This window comes from Nycticebus coucang, chromosome 6 (genome assembly GCF_027406575.1).
Source record: "Nycticebus coucang isolate mNycCou1 chromosome 6, mNycCou1.pri, whole genome shotgun sequence".
Lineage (NCBI taxonomy): Eukaryota > Metazoa > Chordata > Mammalia > Primates > Lorisidae > Nycticebus > Nycticebus coucang.
In genome coordinates this window covers 39126410-39143001 of record NC_069785.1, presented here as the reverse complement: position 1 = coordinate 39143001, position 16592 = coordinate 39126410, and the positions used below count along the sequence as shown (strand labels likewise).

The window sequence follows — 16592 nt, the reverse complement described above, 5'->3', positions numbered from 1 at the left end:
TTGTCATGCTATAATACAGCGCTAATTATATACTAACTCATATTTTAAATATAAAAAACATAGGTCTTTTTTTTTTTTTTGGCAAAGGCTGGGTTTGAACCCACCACCTCCGGTATATGGGGCCAGTGCCCTACTCCTTGAGCCACAGGTGCCGTGGGAATATAGGTTTTATTAACTCCACTACTCCCTGGACAAGGTTCGTGCATGATTCCCCCTTAGCATGTAGAATAGCACACAATCAGCACAATATTTGTTGCACTCAATCAAATGATTGTATACATATGGCAAAAAGAGGAGCCCACTGTCATCTTTTATCAAGATCTTGAAAAAACTTCCTTGAGTAATATTGTTTGTGTGGATAATTTACTATAAACTTGCTATTCATTTTTTCCAAAGAATGTTCATTTGGAGTATTTCCAAGTCCCTCGAATGGTGCTGGATCAAGAATTCAAATAAAATTAAACCTCCTGTCTTTTTCTTTTCAGGATTCTTGAATTTATTCATTGTCCTTGAAAATGAGTAGGCAGCCATTATTAAAATGAGATCATTTATCAAATCTTGCTTATCCGAATGCAGCACATACCCACAGCGTTTGTGGGGCAAAGCACTGCCGTTACCTGATATCACAGGTTGACAGGACAGCAGGCCTTTCTGAACAGGGAGCTGCAGATCGATGGGCGGTCCCACATCAGCTGAGTTGGCTGCTCTAAGCCATGACAGGGACAATAGTATGGGGACTTTTGCTTAGCCACCTGTGGGTCAGTGTAAGGCGTGGAATTTACTGTGAAGACCAGTTCCATCAGCCATGGCAAGTGTGGGGAATGTATTTATTTTTTATTGAGAGTGCAAAGAATTACAATGTTTGCATTTGTGAGGTAAAGTCCCTGTTATAATTAGGTCCCACCCCCCCCCAGAGGTGTGCCATCCACCCTACCATTGTGCCCATTAAGTGGGGACACCCGCATTTCCCCCCTCCTCCCCTTACCCTGCTCCCTCATTCCCCCTAACTCCCCACCTTTAATTGATTTGAGATTTTCTCTTATGTGGGTGTGTATTAATTAGATCATCTACTGGCTTCATATTAGACTTGAGTATGTATATTGGATTCACCTCTTGCCTTTTAAAAACTCATGACTTAACAAGGGAGACAGGCCCAATCAACTATAATACAAGGACCTATGAATTCGAGATAAGGTTGAAACAAAACACCCTGAATCACAGAGGAAGAGCAATTAATTCTTGAAGAAAGGAATTAGTAACATGGTGTGGACCACTCTAGGATCTCTGAAGTAGGCTTTGAAAGAGAAGTAGCTATTGGCAAAATGAAAAAGAAGCCACACCTGGGATGGCAACATTAGTGATTCTTTGCTCAACATCATTAAAAGGGTATCATTCAGTTGAACTATAATACGTTGGTGCCCTCTGGAATTGTGAGCATTGTGGTCCCAGGCAAGATCAGGCCTGGCCAAGAGGTGTGGATATCGTGTTATCTAGTGGTCTTGATATCACATATAAGCTCGTTTAAAATTTTACTGAGATTTCACCATCTGGTTTGTCATTTCTAGGCCTCCCTTCTATGTGATTTAGAAATTCTTTTTACTACCTTGACTTAAAAGGAGAAGCCAAGAACATGACAATTCTTGTCACTCCAATATTCACTAGACCTGTTATGAATAAGATAGGTTGCAGATTAGAATGATCAAACCAAAAGAAATCTTTTTCAATGTAATAGTTTTCAAACTTTTTAAGTCTTTTCTCTTTCCCCAAATTGAATTTTTCTAAGATCAATGTACAAACCAGAGAAAAAGACCATCTTTGTTCTGAGTTCCACCAGCTGGTCTTCTATCCCTCATCAAGACTCTTGCTGGTTCCTTGCAGCCCTGGGGATTCAAAGGCACAGTTTGAAAAATTGCTACTTCTACACCCACCTCCTCTTTTATAATTGAGGAGCCAGAGATCCAAAGAATTTGAAGTACTTTGTGCAAGTTCATAGCCGAAGTCATTGCAGAATAGCAAATAGAAGTTCCTTTACCACCACTCCACTGTTCTTTCAAAATAAAATTAATTCTGGGCGGTGCCTGTGGCTCAGTCAGTAAGGCGCCGGCCCCATATACTGAAGGTGGTGGGTTCAAACCCGGTCCCGGCTGAACTGCAACCAAAAAACAGCTGGGCGTTGTGGCGGGTGCCTGTAGTCCCAGCTACTCGGGAGGCTGAGGCAAGAGAATCGCTTAATCCCAGGAGTTGGAGGTTGCTGTGAGCTGTGTGATGCCATGGAACTCTACCGAGGGCCATAAAGTGAGACTCTGTCTCTACAAAAAAAAAATAATAATAATAATAAATAAATAAATAAAATTAATTCTATTTACATAGCAAAATGAGCATGAGGTCCAAGGGTCTCCCAAAGAGACTGTTTCTTTTTCATGATAAGACAAGACTTCTTTGGAATTCAACAATTCATTCTTAAGTAATTCAGAATCAATGCTAAGTCTTTTATTTTATTCTATCTTACTTTCATTTTGATATTGAATTACCAGAAATGACAGCTCTCAGATTCTCTAACTTGTTGATGCAGACAAGGGGGATGGTTAAAAAAAATTTATCTCAGTGATAGCACTGGCTAGTCAGGCACTTTCCTGCCATAGAAATCAAAGTTCAATATAATATCCCCTCCAGTATAAAAAGACATAGAAAACTAAAACAACTTTTCTCTCATCTCATAGATTGTAAAGAAAGAGAATGATAATATTTATGTCTAACATGTTATGTTTTAACTTACAGATTATTTTTAAAGCTATGTATAGAGAGATAGATACACACACAGATAAAAGACTTAATCAAAATCTTTCATATATAGGTGTTGTAAATGACCCTTCTTATCAGAAAAGTTTAGTAACTGTGACTTAATGAAAATGAATTTAGAGGGAAAAAACAGTGTTTGCCTATATAGAATCCTGGTAATAGCAATCATTAATTCAAATATTGTGGTTAAACTATTTAAAAGAAGTTTGGATAATGTAAATAGCTTATAGTATATCATGATAAAACATTTCCTGGAAGGAATAATAGAAATACTTGCTTATTAATGTCACATAAGTTAATCACTGTTGAGAGTTAAGAAATGTTTAGCTATGGAACAAAAATAATAAGATATGGCTTACAAATATAAACACTAAATGTAACCTGAATCAATGCTGATAAATTATAATTATTGACTTCATGTAAAGACCTTAAAATTACCACCTAGCCCATTGCTTTGGAATTTATAGATACTCCGGTTTTTTGTTTTTATATATGTATTTTTTAAGACAGAATCTCACTTTGTCACCCTTAGTAGAACTATGCTATGGCGTCATAGTTCACAGCAGCCTCAACTCTTGGGCTTAAACGATCCTCTTGCCTCAGCCTCCTGAGTTGCTGGGACTACAGACGCCCACCAGAATGCCTGGCTTTTTTTTTTTTTAAATGCAGGGTCTCACTCTTGCTCACGCTGGTCTTGAACTCCTGAGCTCAGGCAATCCATCTGCCTCAGCCTCCCAGAGTGCTAGGATTACAGATGTGAGCCACCGTGCCTGGCAGATATTCTTGATTGTTAACAGCACAGACGTCATCTTGGCTTCTTTCCTAAGGGAGACGGGAGGTGGAGGCAATGCAGGACTCTCTTTCTAGGTATGCCTGATCTGGATTTTACCACCCAAATCTAAACGTCTGCCTTGAAAGCATAGTCCAGCATGAAGATATAGATGAATTGTCTAAACAGACCACAACTCCCCAGCCTCTTCCAAAATTAGTCCTACTATGTGCCACAATTTTCATATGGTATCACCAACTTCTCTTCTCCAAGAAAGCAGACACAAAACACAATAAAAAGGCCTGTAAAGGGATGTCTTAGAGTAATACCTCATAATGTACAGATAGTACTCCACATATAAACTTATGAATTTAATTGGAAATATTTGTACTTTTAGATAAGCCCTAAACAAGTCTTTCATTTCTAAGTCCTACCATTTCAAATATCTCTCCGTACATTCACAGCACGTGTGTACACACACACACACCCCCCAAAAGGCTACTGGCACCAAAAAAAAAAAAAAACAAAAATACAAAAACATTGTCAAATCAATGACTAGGAACTTGCTGAGCAAAAATGAAAACACTTTGATTTAAATTACCAGGTTACCTATATTTTACATCTCCGATCATTTGAAAGTATTGTAAATGGTTCTTATACTTTGAATTCACCTGTTAGTTTCTAAATAGAGAAACATCCACAAAGACTATATGGTCTGCAGTGGAATTTATTTTGTTATGAAGAGATTTAAGATTGAGACATCCTCTAAAGTCCTATGTGCTAAATGCCGATCTTTATTTCAGAAGGCAGCAGTTACAGGAATCATCGCATGATGAATTCTGTTTAGCGGAGTAAGCAAGAGCTCTGGGCATAAGCCTGAAACTCTGTTTCTGAAAAGGGAACTCTGTCTTTGGAGGGAAATATTATGTCCAACCACTCTCTACCTGGCTGGTCTCCAAGTGCATGACAAATTGCAAAACTACAATATACAAAGGGAATATTTATATGTCTTCCTCCTTCATCGGATACACAGTATTTTTTCTCTCATGTCACAAAAATTGTAACCGCAATTTACAAGTGTATGCACAAACTGCTATTGATTTAGCGATGCATTTCTTTGATGTCCCTTGCCTTAACCTCATTTATAAAGCTGTTTTGCATTATTTCAAACTGTCAATGATTTGTGACTCATGAATATTCAAATCTAATTTGCACTTACCTTTTTGGTATGCATGCTTACTTGCAATATGTCTCTACATTTGCCCTTTTGTTTTGTATTTATTTGTGGATTGTTTTATTGAAATGATACTCTTTTAAAAGGATAGCAAGTCTATTGAAAAACAACTGGAGCCGTTGATGATGGCCTCTTGTTGATCTCAGTGCACTCTCTCCCTATTTTGCGGCTTAGCAAGTTTAGTCATTGTGCAAAAGTGTCTCTAGTATTATTAATAAAAATAGCCATGCTTTTGCTAGTTGATGTCAGTTTCATTGGCATGAGTTTAGATTTGCAGGGCTCTCTGTCTCTAGGAAAGAGTCAATGATTTTTAAATAAACTTGAGCCTTACACAAAAAATGGGGAAAAAAGAAGGATTATTTCTGGTGGAAAAACAAAAAGTTCATGCAGAATTGAGCCCTTCATGTCAGTGTGGATCAACTTTTCCACTTACATTGTGGAATGCAAGAAATGAAACCTAATGCTCTCAAGCACTCAAAAACCCTTTTAGATGTCTTTCAGATGATGATAGCTGAAGGAGACACCCAGGACTTTGTGGATTGCAAGCATGTCACTAGTGATTGAAGGTCCAAAACAGCAGAGCAGGGAGCCACCTGCCTACAGAATGGCAGAGTTTCTTCTTGCAAAACCTGTTCAGGGACAAATAGAGAGTGCTGTTATGAAAAAAATTAAATAAAATAATAAGGTACCTTTGTAATTGATTTCTGGATTCAGCTGTGACTTTTAAGAAAACCTCAACAATTAAATGTCTGACTTTGCCAAAAAACAAAAACAAGTTTTTTTCAAACATTTAGTTTTCACGCCAGTAGCTAAAATAGAAAAATAGTTAATGGCACTTACAAAGCAATCCTATGTATTTCTTTAATCTGCATTGTGCTCAATTTCTAAACTACCTTGTACGCTGTAACGAAATTATTGTTCACCTCTCGCCTTCCATTGAACCATAAGGTTGTCCCCAAATTTCTAAATGATTCCACACAAGGAATAAATACAGGAATCAATTTGTTCTATCTAGGCAACAACACATTTATCATTTTACACACTTTTTGTGGTCCCTCAGTTGTAAATACTCCCTTACATGAGACGGTCTCCTTCCAAAAGTTATTGCATTGCTCCCTAATCTTTTTTGTAGTCTTGTTTTTTAAAAGTAAACTTTTTTTTATTTTAAACAAAAATGTTTTACTGTTTTATTAAAATTTACAGTCCATTTATTATTTATGTGTGTTTTAACAAATGTCCTTTGTCTAAAGGAGTTCGTAATATTTTCCCAACTTTCCTGTTTCCTTTATGATAGTTGATAGCATTACTATTCCCTCAATTTTGAAAACCAAACATCACAGATTTACTTGGCTCCAGAATATGCTACTCAAAGGCACCTATGCAAGACACACAGGATGCTATTGTTGTACATATCACTAAATGGTTTATTGTATCCTGGTTTCTGACCCATGAATCAGATAACTCCTTCATAGAAGATAGAAAACTCTTAGGAATAGGGGTTCTAGCATTATATTCCTTGATTCTCCTACCATGATTTACAGATGAGAGCAAGTTGCCTGACCTCTAAAATCCTTGATATCCTCCTCCAGGAAACAGGGGTACTCTAATAATTAATAATAATAATAATGGTACCTACCTTAGATTGTTATGAGAATTAAATGAGATTATTCAAATGTAATGCTTAGCATAGTAGCTGGAAGTTAGACAGTACGGAGTAGCTATTCCCATAGCTCAATTTTTGCCAGAAGTTGTACCTAGTGTCTAGTTAATTCGATTTTAAAGTTAGCAAAGCTCCTCTTCTCAAAATCTATTCCATATTTCCTCTATTGTGTATCAGTAATTCAGTTACGGCATTTGTTCCCAACTCCAGGGCTGGGTCCTTTCTCTAATCAGTAATTAGTTGAGGACCCCCTGTTAAGAAGCTGTCCACAAGTTCATACAAGTGAGATATGACAGAAAGTTTGCTGGGGCCTTCTCAACGTTTTTTTTCCCCACTCATCTTCTCACAACAGTATCCAGAGAAAAAGAAACAGGTAGGTACTCTTCCTTCCTCTTAGCGTGGTTGTGGGACAGTAAGAGGCTGAGATCTGCCGGAGCAGCCATCTTGGCTACTGGCCCAAGGATAAAGCTCATACACACAAGAGGACAGAGCCAAGGGAAAGAGAAAATGGTACCTGCTCCGCCTCTTTCCAACGGTGTAACTTTATTCCATCATCTCTTAAGCCGCTCAGAATTGGGTTTTTTGTTTCTTGAAGCCAAGAACATTTTAACTGAGTCAGGGAGGCAGCCTGAAGAGAGGCCCAGTGCCTGAGCTCACGCAACCAAATCAACATGTAACAATGCCTCCTGCTCTTTCTAAGTCAATGGCCCTGACACAACTTTGCAAAGAGTCTCCCTTTCTGAAAATAGAGAGTAAGATTCAGAGCAAATCTAACCAATCTCCTAAATAACTGACGGAACCCACAAAGTTCCCTTTTTGCTTTCGTAGGAATAGAATTCAAAGTAAGGGTGCCCCCTCTGTCCTGCCTCTGTAACCTCGTCTCAGACCGACAGATTGCAGAACTTTATTGCTTAAAATATATTCTGAATTTCTGCCTCCTTTGCCTTCTGGAAAATCACATTCTAAAGCAGAACAGCACCACATGCATCTAATCCAACAGCATGAAACCTCAGTTAAAATTTTATTTTATGATTTCTTTTATGATTTTATGTTCTCATTTCTAGCTGACCAGTTTAATCTGATTCATGTAAACTAAAAATAAGTTGTTCTTCCACTTCATTTTTCATCGATATAGAAAGGATAAATCCAGTTTGCTTTATCTCTTAGGAACCTAAATAACGGGTTCTATGATCAAAATAAACAACTCCGAATTCCAGTCTTACAAGGCACTCTTCATGTTCCCGAATCAGTTCCGTCTTTCTCTATCCCTCTTCCCAGCCCATCTGCCCCAAGCTATTCCTGATCGAATCTTATCAGGAGCTCCCAGGAATTATAGTCCCAGGACTCTTTTGAATAGGCACTGAGAGGAGAGACAGGTAATTCTCTATTGCCCTTAAATAAATAGAAGCACAGATCTGGAGACATCTTTACATATTATCTACAGAACGGGTCACAGATAATGCCAGAGACGTGCCTTGGCTCATGCTGCTGGAAGCAAGTCTTCCCACTCCCTGGCCACCATCACTGTCTCCAGACCACACTATGCCTCTGAGACAAAGTGGATCTCAAAAGATAGATGGGTGAATATGTTACTAAATTTAATCTGGGGGTTTGGCTCGTTGTCGATTAATTTATTTCCATGAGAATCTAACTATGTCATATTTCAGCTTTGTGGTTATTTTTAAAAACTACTTTATGTATTTTAATATAGAAGGTCAAGATAACACCTATTTTGCTGTAGATTTCTTTATAGCATGTAAAAATATGTCCTTTCCAGCATTTTTGAAAACTTGAAGAGAGGTCATAAAGGTATGTGCTTTTAAATGTAGTTTTCTCATTGGTGGTCCTAGCATAGGAGGACCAGCTGGCCTTGGTGGCCATTGTGACTGGCATTCAGCTTATCACATGGAGCACATTTACAGTCCACTGAGGGAGCAGCTCCTGTGTCCATCCAACTGCTCAATGAACAGCAACCCTAGAAACCAACCTTGGCTAATTATTAACATATGGGGCTTTTACAGAAGATAGTCAAAAATCTAGATTAGAACCATAATCAGTAAATCAGTTCAGGTTCTTACCTTAGTTTGTTGTGGTACCTTTAAATATTTAAAAAAAAAATTTTTTTTTAGAGTGTCACTATGTTGCTCTCAGTAGAGTGCAATGGTATCACAGCTCACAGCAACCTCAAACTCTTGGGCTTAAGCAATTCTCTTGCCTCAGCCTCCTCAGTAGCTGAGACAACAGGTGCCCACCACAATGCCTGGCTATTTTTTGGTTGCAGTTGTCATTGTTGTTTAACAGGGCTGGGGTGGGCTCGAACCCGCCAGCCTCAGTGTATGTGGCCAGCACCCTACTCACTGAGCTACGGGTGCTGAGCCTTTAAATTATTTTTATTTCAAAATATTTTAAAATATTAATTAATATTAAATATTACAAATGTTTTTGGTTGCATGGATCACTTTTATAGTGCTTGAGTCATGGCTATAAATGGGTTTTGGGGCATACCTCCTCCCCACTCCCCCTGCTTGATTTCCATGGAGTTTTGCTTCCCTCTGTACACATGTGTGCTCACTGGCTAGTTCCAATTTAATAGCAAGTAATGTGGTGTTTGTTTTTTCATTCTTTAGATATTTAACTTAGGAGAATGGTCTGTAGTTCCATCCAAATTGTTATAAAAGATATCATCCTTCTTCCTGGCCTAGTAGTACAGCACCTTTTGTTAATCCACTCATGAATCGGTGGGCACTTAGGTTGATTCCACAATTTTGCAATTATGAATTGTGCTGCAATAAACATTCAAGTATAGGTATTTGTTTGCTATGAATAAAATCACTCATTTTCCTTTGGGTAGATATCCAGTAGTGGGATTGCTGGGTCAAATGGTAGGTCTACTTTTAGAAAATTATTTTTAATGTCTTTATTTTTCTCTGTCTAAAATGAGAATGATTATATTGGTCATATATTTCCAAATATTCTAAAATTAACAAGACCACATATTTCAGGTGCCACAAAACATGAACTTCTCATGAATCCATATTTTGTTGATCTTATACGCACATGTGAATTTTATAAATTATAGGGACCAGATAATCAGACACACACATACAGAATAAAAAGCAACAACTGGTAGTTAGAAATTACGTGATCTAAAGTAAAATTCTGATTTCCCCACACTGAATGAGTACCTCTTAGTTTATAAATTTTTATTTAATTCGAAGTTGAAATAGGATTCTTAAAGAGACTGCATTGGACTTCTTTTTCAGAAATATTTCAAAGTCAGCTCTTATTAACCATAAGTAAAACAACATCTAGAATCATTGAAATTTTTGACAAACAGGAAAGGGACAAATGAGATTATATTCAAGCTGCCTTTCCATGACATCTTCTTTCTTCTGATTCATTAGGGCCATCTGAGCACTTAACTTAGTAAGTGTAAAAAGAGCACAACAGAATCTCGTTAACCATAAAATATTAGGAATAAAAAAATAAATGTGCATACGGATACAACAGACATTAAAAATACAGTACGAGAAGACTATTATAACACACATCATTATACAATAAGTTTGCAAACCTAAATTATACGAATAAAATCATATTAAATATTAAATAACTTACCAAATGACCTTGACTTAAGAAGAAATAGTAGAACTGAATTGCCGTATAAAAATTATTAAAGAAATTGCATCAGTAATTAAGAATCTTTCTTTAAAAGGAGGACATATTATTCTAGAAGTAAAGTCCACACAATTTTTAAGACATGGATAATTTCAATGATATACTAACTTTTCTAGAGAATAAAAATGGGGAAAACACTTCCTAATTCTAATGCATTATATGAGGCAAATATAACCCTATTACCAAGATTAGACAAAGATGATTTAAAAATTCCATTAAAAGATAGAAAAGAGCAAGGGAAAATGGCCATTCTCTCATATTAACAGAAATTCAAAAAATCTTAAGCAAACATTATTAACATTAACTTAAACCTAGCTGAATACAATAAGGATAGTATTATGATCCACTGCCATGTAGCTAGAAACACAAGCGAAGTTTCATATTAGAAACACTGGAAATGAAATTCCTCAAAGTAACGCAGTAAATGGGGAAAAATTATTGTATTACATATAAAAAAATCATTTAACAAAACTTTACACTCATCAAAAAAAAAAAAAAACAACTCTTGGTGAAGTAGGCATGGGGTAAAAGTCAACTCTCTCAATCTGATGCAGATCACTATCAATTTACTGCAGCAAAGAGCATTCTTCGTAGAGAAATGCTAGAAATACTCATTTCAAAGCAAGAATGAGACAGTGATGCCCACTATTTAAGAATGCTTCTGTTCAACATTGTCCTGACATCTGGTCCCAGATAAGAAAAGGAAGGAAGGAAGGGGTGGAGGGGGAGGGAGGGAGGAGAGAATGAGAGGTGGAAAGAAGGAAAGGAAGGAAGGGGAAGAAAAGGAAAGAAAGGAGGAAAAGGAATTAAGTCATAAGATTGAAAAGGAAGAAGTAAAGCTGCCATTTTCTTTAGAACATGTTATTATCTACATTGATAGCTGGAAGAATTTATAAATTATTGTATGAGACAGGCTGAAGATCTCTTGGGAAGCAATAGAGTTGTAATGTTCGTTATTTTCCTACGTGCAACAATCAATCCCCTGTTGGTAAAGAATTAAGAATAAAAAGAAAAGACAATCAAAACTTGAAGAATTTTACAGAAAAACAGCTTTATAACTTCAGAATACAAAAAAATCTTTTACACAAGATACAAAGCCATAAAAGAAAATATCAACTAATTAAACTATGGTAAAATTGAAACTTCTGTTCATGAAAACATATTTCACATACAATCAAAAACAAGCCTGAAATTAGAAAAAAATATTTGTAATGTGTAACTTATAAAATATATAATAAAAAGGCAACACTATAAAAATGAGGGTAACAGGTGTTTCAAAAAAGAGGAAATATAAATTAAAGGAAAGGCATATAAGATGCTCAACTCGTGATTCAGAAAATGCCTGTTAAAAATCACAGTGAAACACATGTTTACGTTCACCAGGTTGGCAAAACGAAAAGAGAAAAATAACCTCATCTCTAAAAAATAGCCCAGTATTGTGGCAGGTGCCTGTAGTCCAGCTACTAGGGAGGCTGAGATAAGAGGATCACTTAAGCCCAGGAGTTTGAGGTTGCTGTGAGCTATGGCGCTCTACCAAGGGCAACAAAGTGAGACAGTCTCCAAAAAGAAAAAAAAAAAAGAGAGAGAAGAAGAAAAAGACAATGGTTACCAAATGTTAAGAAAGGAGGACGTGGGTCAATTTGATGTCTTCCATGCTACTACAAGAGTGTAAATCAGTACAATTACTCTGAAAGTAATTCTCACTACTTTGGAAAGTTGAACATTTCAATACACAAAAATCAGACAATGTACTCTTAGGTTTATACACTGAATCTAGAAAAATCTTTCCAAATGAACATCAAGAAACATACCAGAATGCCCCTTGTAGAATTCTTTATAATCACAACAACAAAAAAAATGGCAACAATCCAAAGAATAAAAGGTAAATAAATTGTGTTATATTTACACAATGGAAGTTGAAGGAGAAATCTTTTAAAAAGAACAAACTATAGCTACACACACAAATGAAAAAAGGAATCCAGAAAGATTATCTTAAGTATGATAGCATTTTTCAAAACAACATGAAACAATATATTGTTTAGGAATATATACACAATACAAATGAATATAAAGAGAGATTAATATGTTAATAGATAATGTGTGCAATATTATGTATATTTTATGTTATATATGGGTGTGCATATATATACAGAAAGATACATATATCGTTTAGGGGTACACACGTAGAAAAGCTATTGCGGATAGTAGTTACTCAGGAGGAAAAAGCCAAAGGATGAAAAGACAGGAACACCTGAGTATGTACAGCATTCCCTTACTTAAATCCGGAGGCTAGTTTAGAAATCTAGTATTATCAAACTTTGTAACATACAAACGTGTTACACAGATGCTTTTGTATGTAACAAATATTTTACTAAAAAATTTTAAAACGTGATCATTCTTAAAAACAGAGTAATGTTATGATGGAGAGAATGGGAAATAATAGGGGAAAAGAAAGAATATTAGGAAAAGCTCATACCAGAAATTTTTGTTTGTAGTAGTGCGACAAGTGAAGTTATCAGAGAACAGCAGAGATGGAAGTAGTTAGGAGCTGCTGAGTGGTTTGGAGAGAAAGGAAGACAAGGGGAAAGGAGATAAAGAGAAAGGCCAGAGAATAGGACAGTAGGAGAGGAGGAGAGAAGAGAATGAGTTATTGTCAAAGGAATGAATCTCCAAAGAAAATACAGAGCTTGAGGAGGACAACTGAATTTGGAGCATAATTGTGAACTGTATATAGTCAAGACTTCTTCTATCAAAAATTGACTGTTCAGCCAGAGGAATTAAAAACAATTGATGACTAAGATGGGGATTGTCATGGAGGTTGTGGCAGAAAGCTCAAAGCTCAGAAGAAGAGAGGCTTTGTTTGGGATGTTCACTTAAGTAAGTTCATACCCTCCTGCCTATTTTCAGGAATCCCCTCAAAAAAATAATCCTGGAAAAAAGAATCCTGAATTCTGAAAAACCTTCATACCCACTGATGCTTATTACAGGATTATATATAAAAACAAAATATATATACATGTAAATAAACTTGGCATCCAGTAACAGTGGAATGGAAAAGTGAACTATATTACTTCATCCTGTTGATGACATCTATTTAGATTGATGATCATAAGAAACTTGAATACATAAGTAGAACAGGAACTTTAGGCGAAGGACCATCACAGCTACATAAAAGGAACTATGCATAGAAAAAATGGACAGAGATACAACAAAATTTTGGTAGCAATTATGTTTGAACATTTTGCCTATGAGTCATTTTTTCTTTTTAACTACTTTTCTGCATTGCCATATTGTCATTAATTAATTAATTGTTAATTTTTGAGACAGAGTCTCACTTTGTCACCCTTGCTAGAGTGCTGTGGTGTCATAGCTCATGGCAACCTCAAACTCTTCGGCTCAAGCAATCTTCTTGCCTCAAAAATGAATGTTTTTCATTTTTAATAGAAACAGGATCTCACTCTAGCTCAGGCTGGTCTTGAACTCATGAACTCAAGTGATCCACCCGCCTCGGCCTCCCAGAGTGCTAGGACATTTATTTATTTGTTGGTTTTTTTAATTTTAGACTATCACAGGGATACAAATGTTCTGGTTGCGTTTGAGTTGAAGATATAAAGGGTGCCCTTCCCCCTGGATAGTGTGCACTATACTCTTTAGGTGTAAATTTACCCCTCCCCTGCAGCCTGATCTCACCGCTTGCTTTCCATTGAGTTTTACCACTAAATGTGCACATGGGTATTGATCAATTAGTTCCAATTTAATAGCGAGTACATGGGGTGTTTGTTTTTCTGTTCTTGTGAAACTTCACTTTGAAGAATGGTCTCCAGTTCCATCCAGGTTATTATATAAGGTATTAGTTCATCATTTTTTTTTATTGAGTAGTCCCCCATGGTATACACTTACTACATTTTTTATTAATCCACTCATATCAATGGGCACTTGGGTTGATTCCACATCTTTGCAATTGTGAATTGTTTTGTAATAAACATTTAAGTGCACATCTTTTTGATAAAATTACTTATTTTTTTCTTTAGTTAAATACCTAACAGTGGGAATGCTGGATCAAATGGTAGGTTTTCTTAGTTCTTTGAGGTATTTCCCTATGACTTCCCATATCATCACATGGACATACTTCAAGGTTGTACTAGTTTTCAGTCCCGCTAATAGTGTATAAGTGTTCTGCAATATTGTCTTTAATAAGTATATATTACTTTTAAAACAGGAAAATTAAAATATACATTTCTTTTTTTTTTCCAGCCATATTGTACTTTAATAAGGGAACACTCTAGTTTTCAAAATTTCCATGAATGAAGACCTTTTAAAACTTCTAATGCTAAGTTTATAGTGTGATTTCTTTTTTTTTTTTTATTGTTGGGGATTCACTGAGGGTACAATAAGCCAGGTTACACTGATTGCAATTGTTAGGTAAAGTCCCTCTTGCAATCATGTCTTGCCCCCATAAAGTGTAACACACACCAAGGCCCCACCCACCTCCCTCCTTCCCTCTTTCTGTTTCCCCCCCATAACCATAATTGTCATTAATTGTCCTCATATCAAAATTGAGTACATAGGATTCATGCTTCTCCATTCTTGTGATGCTTTACTAAGAATAATGTCTTCCACGTCCATCCAGGTTAATACGAAGGATGTAAAGTCTCCATTTTTTTTTAATGGCTGAATAGTATTCCATGGTATACATATACCACAGCTTGTTAATCCATTCCTGGGTTGGTGGGCATTTAGGCTGTTTCCACATTTTGGCGATTGTAAATTGAGCTGCAATAAACAGTCTAGTACAAGTGTCCTTATGATAAAAGGATTTCTTTCCTTCTGGGTAGATGCCCAGTAATGGGATTGCAGGATCAAATGGGAGGTCTAGCTTGAGTGCTTTGAGGTTTCTCCATACTTCCTTCCAGAAAGGTTGTACTAGTTTGCAGTCCTACCAGCAGTGTAAAAGTGTTCCCTTCTCTCCACATCCACGCCAGCATCTGCAGTTTTGAGATTTTGTGATGTGGGCCATTCTCACTGGGCTTAGATGATATCTCAGGGTTGTTTTGATTTGCATTTCTCTAATACATAGAGATGATGAACATTTTTTCATGTGTTTGTTAGCCATTCGTCTGTCATCTTTAGAGAAAGTTCTATTCATGTCTCTTGCCCATTGATATATGGGATTGTTGGCTTTTTTCATGTGGATTAATTTGAGTTCTCTATAGATCCTGGTTATCAAGCTTTTGTCTGATTGAAAATATGCAAATATCCTTTCCCATTGTGTAGGTTGTCTCTTTGCTTTGGTTATTGTGTCCTTAGCTGTACAGAAGCTTTTCAGTTTAATGAAGTCCCATTTGTTTATTTTTGTTCTTGTTGCAATTGCCATGGCAGTCTTCTTCATGAAGTCTTTCCCCAGGCCAATATCTTCCAGTGTTTTTCCTATGTTTTCTTGGAGGATTTTTATTGTTTCATGCCTTAAATTTAAGTCCTTTATCCATCTTGAATCAATTTTTGTGAGTGGGGAAAGGTGTGGGTCCAGTTTCAGTCTTTTACATGTAGACATCCAGTTCTCCCAACACCATTTATTGAATAGGGAGTCTTTCCCCCAAGGTATGTTCTTGTTTGGTTTATCAAAGATTAGGTGGTTGTAAAATGTTAGTTTCATTTCTTGGTTTTCAATTCGATTCCAAGTGTCTGTGTCTCTGTTTTTGTGCCAGTACCATGCTGTCTTGAGCACTATGGCTTTGTAGTACAGACTAAAATCTGGTATGCTGATGCCCCCAGCTTTATTTTTGTTACAGAGAACTGCCTTAGCTATATGGGGTTTTTTCCGGTTCCATACAAAATGCAGAATCATTTTTTCCAAATCTTGAAAGTACGATGATGGTATTTTGATAGGAATGGCATTGAATAGGTAGATTGCTTTGGGAAGTATAGACATTTTAACAATGTTGATTCTTCCCATCCATGAGCATGGTATGTTCTTCCATTTGTTAATATCCTCTGCTATTTCCTTTCTGAGGATTTCATAGTTTTCTTTATAGAGGTCCTTCACCTCCTTCATTAGGTATACTCCTAGGTATTTAATTTTCTTTGAAACTATGGTGAAGGGAGTTGTGTCCTTAATTAGCTTCTCATCTTGATTGTTATTGGTGTACACAAAGGCTACTGACTTGTGGACATTGATTTTATATCCTGAAACATTACTGTATTTTTTGATGACTTCTAGGAGTCTTGTGGTTGAGTCTTTAGGGTTCTCTAAGTATAAGATCATGTCGTCAGCAAAGAGGGAGAGTTTGACCTCCTCTGCTCCCATTTGGATTCCCTTTATTTCCTTGTCTTGCCTAATTGTATTGGCTAGAACTTCCAGCACTACGTTGAATAGTAAAGGTGACAGAGGACAACCTTGTCTGGTTCCAGTTCTAAGAGGAAAAGCTTTCAGTTTTACTCCATTCAGTAAAATA

At 36.5% G+C, this 16592-nt stretch overlaps 1 long non-coding RNA gene across 1 annotated transcript in view; it reads right to left on the bottom strand.

Moving 5' to 3' along the window:
* Positions 1–1010: 1010 nt before the first annotated feature.
* LOC128587783 (uncharacterized) overlaps positions 1011–16592 on the bottom strand; it is a 34449-nt gene continuing 18867 nt past the window's right edge. Inside the window, exon 3 of the long non-coding RNA XR_008380641.1 lies at positions 1011–5431. This is a non-coding gene — a long non-coding RNA (uncharacterized LOC128587783). The remainder of the gene's footprint in view (positions 5432–16592) is intronic.